General features: G+C 40.4%; 1 non-coding gene across 1 annotated transcript; it reads left to right on the top strand.

Annotated features, from left to right (window-relative positions):
• The first annotated feature begins 1,139 nt into the window (after window positions 1-1,139).
• Window positions 1,140-1,246, top strand: LOC115932494 (U6 spliceosomal RNA). The gene has a single exon (XR_004068770.1). It is a non-coding gene; the product is annotated as a U6 spliceosomal RNA (small nuclear RNA).
• The last annotated feature ends 5,963 nt before the right edge of the window (window positions 1,247-7,209 follow it).

The raw sequence follows: 7,209 nt of genomic DNA on the forward strand, positions 1-7,209 counted from the left end.
GATGTATTGTTCCTGGGTGTGTCTGGGAGGGTGTTGCCAAAGTAGATTAACATTTGAGTTAGTGACTTCAAGAGGCAGACCCACCCTCAATCCAGGTGGGCACTATCTAATCAGCTGCCAGCATGGCTAGGATAAAAGTAGGCAGAAGAATGTGGAAGGACTAGACTGGCTTGAGTCTTCTGTCCTCCATCTTTCTCCTGTGCTGGATACTTCCTGTCCTTGAACATCAGACTCCAAATTCTTCAGCTTTTGTACTCTTGGACTGACATCAGTGATTTGCCAGGGACTTCTCTGGCCTTCAGCCACAGACTGAAGGCCACACTACTGGCTTCTTTAATTTTGAGGTTTTGTGACTTGGACTGGTTTCCTGGTTCCTCAGCTTGCAGACACCCCATTGTGGGACTTCACCTTGTAATCATGAGTCAATTCTCCTAATCAACTTCTTTTACATATTCATCTATCCTATTAGTTCTGTCTCTTTAAAGAACCCTGACTAATACACTCTTTGAATGTATTGAGGTCTCCAAGGAACATTGTTTTATGAGTTATTTCTTCAAATATTTACCATATTAAAAATTGAAACTAAGAAAAAATTTAATTGCTTCTTTATTGATTCATTTGAAGTTATCAATGATGAATATATTGCATGTTAATAACATCTTAGTAAATTATGAAATTAGTCCTGACCTCACAGACCTCCAAAATAAAGTACAGTGTCAGTCTGTTCCAGAAAATGAAAGAGCATAATGAAAGTGCAAACTTGGAAGGCAATTTTTGTTTGACTTGTTTTATAATGTCTGAGTCTGAAAAGCTATTACATGTTTTAATATCTCAGCAAAGTTTTCTCAATTTTGATGGGCTTCATTTCCTTGGTTTGCTGTTTATTGTCTTTAACCTAGATAGGAAAGATTTTGCATCTTACTAAAATAATTCTCTGTGCTTTATGTTGATTTGATAAATTTTTATAAGATATACTATTTTATTTTAACTGTTTTTAAGTGTACAATAGGTAGTCATATTTTTTAACCATATAATTTTTGGGGCTATCCACTCCCTCAAGCATTTATTCTTAGTGTTACAAACAATCCATTTACACTCTCTATTTTAAAATGTACAATTATGTTGTTATTGACTATATTGTGCTTGCTTCGGCAGCACGTATACTAACGTTGGAATGCTACAGAGAAAATTAGTGTGGTCCCTATGCAAGGATGACATGCAACTTCATGAAGTGTTGAATATTAGTAATTTAAAATCTTTTTAAAAAGTTATTACAGGGGGTGGAGCCAAGATGGCCAAATAGGAACAGCTCCAGTCTACAGCTCCCGGCGTGAGCAACGCAGAAGACGGGTGATTTCTGCATTTCCAACTGAGGTACCGGGTTAATCTCACAGGAGAGTGCCAGACAGTGGGTACAGGACAGTGGGTGCAGTGCACCGTGTGTGAGCTGAAGCAGGGCGAGGCATCGCCTCACCCAGGAAGTGCAAGGGGTCAGGGAATTCCCGTTCCTAGTCAAAGAATGGGGTGACAGACGGCACCTGGAAAATCGGGTCACTCCCAACCTAATACTATGCTTTTCCAACAGGCTTCACAAACGGCCCACCAGGAGATTATATCCTGCACCTGGCTTGGAGGGTCCTATGCCCACGGAGCCTCACTCATTGCTAGCACAGCAGTCTGAGATCAAACTGCAAGGTGGCAGTGAGGCTGGGGGAGGGACGCCTGCCATTGCTCAGGCTTAAGTAGGTAAACAAAGCAGACGGGAGGCTCAAACTGGGTGGAGCCCAACACAGCTCAAGGAGGCCTGCCTGCCTCTGTAGGCTCCACCTCTGGGGGCAGGGCACAGACAAACAAAAGACAGCAATAACCACTGCAGACTTAAATGTCCCTGTCTGACAACTTTGAAGAGAGCAGTGGTTCTCCCAGCATGCAGCTTGAGATCTGAGAACGGGCAGACTGCCTCCTCAAGTGGATCCCTGACCCCTGAGTAGCCTAACTGGGAGGCACCCCCCAGTAGGGGCAGATTGACAACTCACACGGCCTGGTACTCCTCTGAGACAAAACTACCAGAGGAAAGATCAGGCAACAGCATTTGAGGTTCCCCAATATCCGCTGTTCTGCAGCCACCGCTGCTGATACCCAGGCAAACAGGGTCTGGAGTGGACCTCCAGTAAATTCCAACAGACCTGCAGCTGAGGGTCCTGATCGTGAGAAGGAAAACTAACAAACAGAAAGGACATCCACACCAAAAACCCATCTGTACGTCACCATCATCAAAGACCAAAGGTAGATAAAACCACAAAGATGGGGAAAAAACAGAGCAGAAAAACTGGAAACTCTAAAAAGCAGAGTGCCTCTCCTCCTCCAAAGGAACACAGCTCCTCACCAGCAACAGAACAAAGCTGGACGGAGAATGATTTTGATGAGTTGAGAGAGGAAGTCTTCAGAAGATCAAACTATTCCAAGCTAAAGGAGGAAGTTTGAACCAATGGCAAAGAAGTTAAAAACTTTGAAAAAAAATTAGATGAATGGATAACTAGAATAATCAATGCAGAGAAGTCCTTAAAGGACCTGATGGAGCTGAAAACCATGGCACAAGAACTACGTGACGAATGCACAAGCCTCAGTAGCCGATGCGATCAACTGGAAGAAAGGGTATCAGCAATGGAAGATGAAATGAATGAAATGAAGCATGAAGAGAAGTTTAGAGAAGAAAGAATAAAAAGAAATGAACAAAGCCTCCAAGAAATATGGGACTATGTGAAAAGACCAAATCTACGTCTGATTGGTGTACCTGAAAGTGACGGGGAGAATGGAACCAAGTTAGAAAACACTCTGCAGGATATTATCCAGGAGAACTTCCCCAATCTAGCAAGGCAGGCCAACATTCAAATTCAGGAAAAACAGAGAGTGCCACAAAGATATTCCTCGAGAAGAGCAACTCCAAGACACATAATTGTCAGATTCACCAAAGTTGAAATGAAGGAAAAAATGTTAAGGGCAGCCAGAGAGAAAGGTCGGGTTACCCACAAAGGGAAGCCCATCAGACTAACAGCTGATTTCTTGGCAGAAACTCTACAAGCCAGAAAAGAGTAGGGGCCAATATTCAACACTCTTAAAGAAAAGAATTTTCAACCCAGAATTTCATATCCAGCCAAACTAAGCTTCATAAGTGAAGGAGAAATAAAATATTTTGCAGATCAGCAAATGCTGAGAGATTTTGTCACCACCAGGCCTGCCCTAAAAGAGCTCCTGAAGGAAGCACTAAACATGGAATGGAACAACCGGTACCAGCCACTGCAAAAGCATGCCAAATTGTAAAGACCATCAAGGTTAGGAAGAAACTGCGTCAACTAACGAACAAAATAACCAGCTAACATCATAATGACAGGATCAAATTCACACATAACAATACTAACCTTAAATGTAAATGGGCTTAATGCTCCAATTAAAAGACACAGACTGGCAAATTGGATAAAGAATCAAGACCCATCAGTGTGCTGTATTCAGGAAACCTATCTCATGTGCAGAGACACACATAGGCTCAAAATAAAGGGATGGAGGAAGATCTACCAAGCAAATGGAAAACAAAAAAAGGCCGGGGTTACAATCCTACTCTCTGATAAAATAGACTTCAAAGCAATAAAGATCAAAAGAGACAAAGAAGGCCATTACATAATGGTAAAGGGATCAATTCAACAAGAAGAACTAACTATCCTAAATATATATGCACCCAATACAGGAGCACCCAGATTCATAAAGCAAGTCCTGAGTGACCTACAAAGAGACTTAGACTCCCACACAATAATAATGGGAGACTTTAACACCCCACCATCAACATTAGACAGATCAACAAGACAGAAAGTTAACAAGGATATCCAGGAATTGAACTCAGCTCTGCACCAAGCAGACCTGATAGACATCTACAGAACTCTCCACCTCAAATCAACAGAACATACATCCTTTTCAGCACCACACCACACCTATTCCAAAATTGACCACATAGTTGGAAGTAAAGCATTCCTCAGCAAATGCAAAGGAACAGAAATTATAACAAACAGTCTCGCAGACCACAGTGCAATCAAACTAGAACTCAGGATTAAGAAACTCACTCAAAACCGCTCAACTACATGGAAACTGAACACCCTGCTCCTGAATGACTACTGGGTACACAATGAAATCAAGGCAGAAATAAAGATGTTCTTTGAAACCAAGGAGCACAAAGACACAACATACCAGAATCTCTGGGACACATTCAAAGCAGTGTGTAGAGGGAAATTTATAGCACTAAATGCCCACAAGAGAAAGCAGGAAAGATCCAAAATTGACACCCTAACATCACAATTAAAAGAACTAGAAAAGCAAGAGCAAACACATTCAAAAGCTAGCAGAAGGCAAGAAATAACTAAGATCATAGCAGAACTGAAGGAAATACAGAGACAAAAAAACCCTTCAAAAAATCAATGAATCCAGGAGCTGGTTTTTTGAAAAGATCAACAAAATTGGTAGACCACTAGCAAGACTAATAAAGAAGAAAAGAGAGAAGAATGAAATAGATGCAATAAAAAATGACAAAGGGGATATCACCACTGATCCCACAGAAATACAAACTACCATCAGAGAATACTATAAACACCTCTACGCAAATAAACTAGAAAATCTAGAAGAAATGGATAAATTCCTCGACACATATACTCTCCCAAGACTAAACCAGGAAGTAGTTGAATCTCTGAATGGACGAATAACAGGCTCTGAAATTGAGGCAATAATTAATACCTTACCAACCAAAAACAGTCCAGGACCAGATGGATTCACAGCCGAATTCTACCAGAGGTACAAGGAGGAGCTGGTACCATTCCATCTGAAACTATTCCAATCAATAGAAAAAGAGGGAATCCTCCCTAACTCATTTTATGAGGCCAGCATCATCCTGATACTAAAGCCAGGCAGAGACACAACAAAAAAAGAGAATTTTAGACCAATATCCTTGATGAACATTGATGCAAAAATCCTCAATAAAATACTGGCAAACTGAATCCAGCAGCACATCAAAAAGCTTATCCACGATAATCAAGTGGGCTTCATCCCTGGGATGCAAGGCTGATTCAACATACACAAATCAGTAAATGTAATCCGGCATATAAACAGAACCAAAGACAAAAACCACATGATTATCTCAATAGATGCAGAAAAGGCCTTTGACAAAATTCAACAACCTTTCATACTAAAAACTCTCAATAAATTAGGTATTGATGGGATGTATTTCAAAACAATAAGGCTATCTACGACAAACCCACAGCCAATATCATACTGAATGGGCAAAAACTGGAAGCATTCCCTTTGAAAACTGGCACAAGACAGGGATGCCCTCTCTCACCACTCCTATTCAACATAGTGTTGGAAGTTCTGGCCAGGGCAATTAAGCAGGAGAAGGAAATAAAGGGCATTCAATTAGGAAAAGAGGAAGTCAAATTGTCCCTGTTTGCAGATGGCATGATTGTATATCTAGAAAACCCCATTGTCTCAGCCCAAAATCTCCTTAAGCTGATAAGCAACTTCAGCAAAGTCTCAGGATACAAAATCAATGTACAAAAATCACAAGCATTCTTATACACCAATAACAGACAAACAGAGAGCCAAATCATGAGTGAACTCCCATTCACAATTGCTTCGAAGAGAATAAAATACCTAAGAATCCAACTTACAAGGGATGTGAAGGACCTCTTTAAGGAGAACTACAAACCACTGCTCAATGAAATAAGAGGATACAAACAAATGGAAGAACATTCCATGCTCATGGGTAGGAAGAATCAATATCATGAAAATGACCATACTGCCCAAGGTAATTTATAGATTCAATGCCATGCCCATCAAGCTACCAATGACTTTCTTCACAGAATTGGAAAAAACTACTTTAAAGTTCATATGGAACCAAAAAGAGCCTGCATTGCCAAATCAATCCTAAGCCAAAAGAACAAAGCTGGAGGCATTACGCTTCAAACTATACTACAAGGCTACAGTAACGAAAACAGCATGGTACTGGTACCAAAACAGACATATAGACCAATGGAACAGAACAGAGCCCTCAGAAATAATGCCACATATCTGCAACTATCTGATCTTTGACAAACCTGAGAAAAAGTAGAAATGGGGAAAGGATTCCCTATTTAATAAATGGTGCTGGGAAAACTGGCTAGCCATATATAGAAAGCTGAATCTGGATCTGTTCCTTACACCTTATACAAAAATTAATTCAAGATGGATTAAAGACTTAAACGTTAGACCTAAAACCATAAAAACCCTAGAAGAAAACCCAGGCAATATCATTCAGGACATAGGCATGGGCAAAGACTTCATGTCTAAAACACCAAAAGCAATGGCAACCAAAGCCAAAATTGACAAATGGGATCTAATTAAACTAAAGAGCTTCTGCACAGCAAAAGAAACCACCATCAGAGTGAACAGGCAACCTACAAAATGGGAGAAAATTTTTGCAACCTACTAATCTGACAAAGGGCTAATATCCAGAATCTACAATGAACTCAAACAAATTTACAAGAAAAAAACAAACAACCCCATCAAAAAGTAGGTGAAGGATATGAACAGACACTTTTCAAAAGAAGACATTTATGCAGTCAACAGACACATGAAAAAATGCTCATCATCACTGGCCATCAGAGAAATGCAAAACAAAACCACAATGAGATACCATCTCACACCAGTTAGAATGGCGATCATTAAAAAGTCAGGAAACGACAGGTGCTGGAGAGGATGTGGAGAAATAGGAACACTTTTACACTGTTGGTGGGAATGTAAATTAGTTCAACCATTGTGGAAGACAGTGTGACGGTTCCTGAGGGATCTAGAACTAGAAATACCATTTGACCCAGCCATCCCATTACTGGGTATACACCCAAAGGATTATAAATCATGCTGCTATAAAGACACATGAACACATATGTTTATTGCAACACTATTCACAATAGCAAAGACTTGGAACCAACCCAAATGTCCGTCAATGATAGACTGGATTAAGAAAATGTGGCACATATACACCCTGGAATACCATGCAGCCATAAGAAATGATGAGTTCATGTCCTTTGTAGGGACATGGATGAATCTGGAAAGCATCAGTCTGAGCAAACTATCGCAAAGACAGAAAACCAAACACTGCATGTTCTCACTCATAGATGGGAATTGAACAATGAG

Source organism: Gorilla gorilla, chromosome X (genome assembly GCF_029281585.2).
Source record: "Gorilla gorilla gorilla isolate KB3781 chromosome X, NHGRI_mGorGor1-v2.1_pri, whole genome shotgun sequence".
Taxonomy (NCBI): Eukaryota; Metazoa; Chordata; class Mammalia; order Primates; family Hominidae; genus Gorilla; species Gorilla gorilla.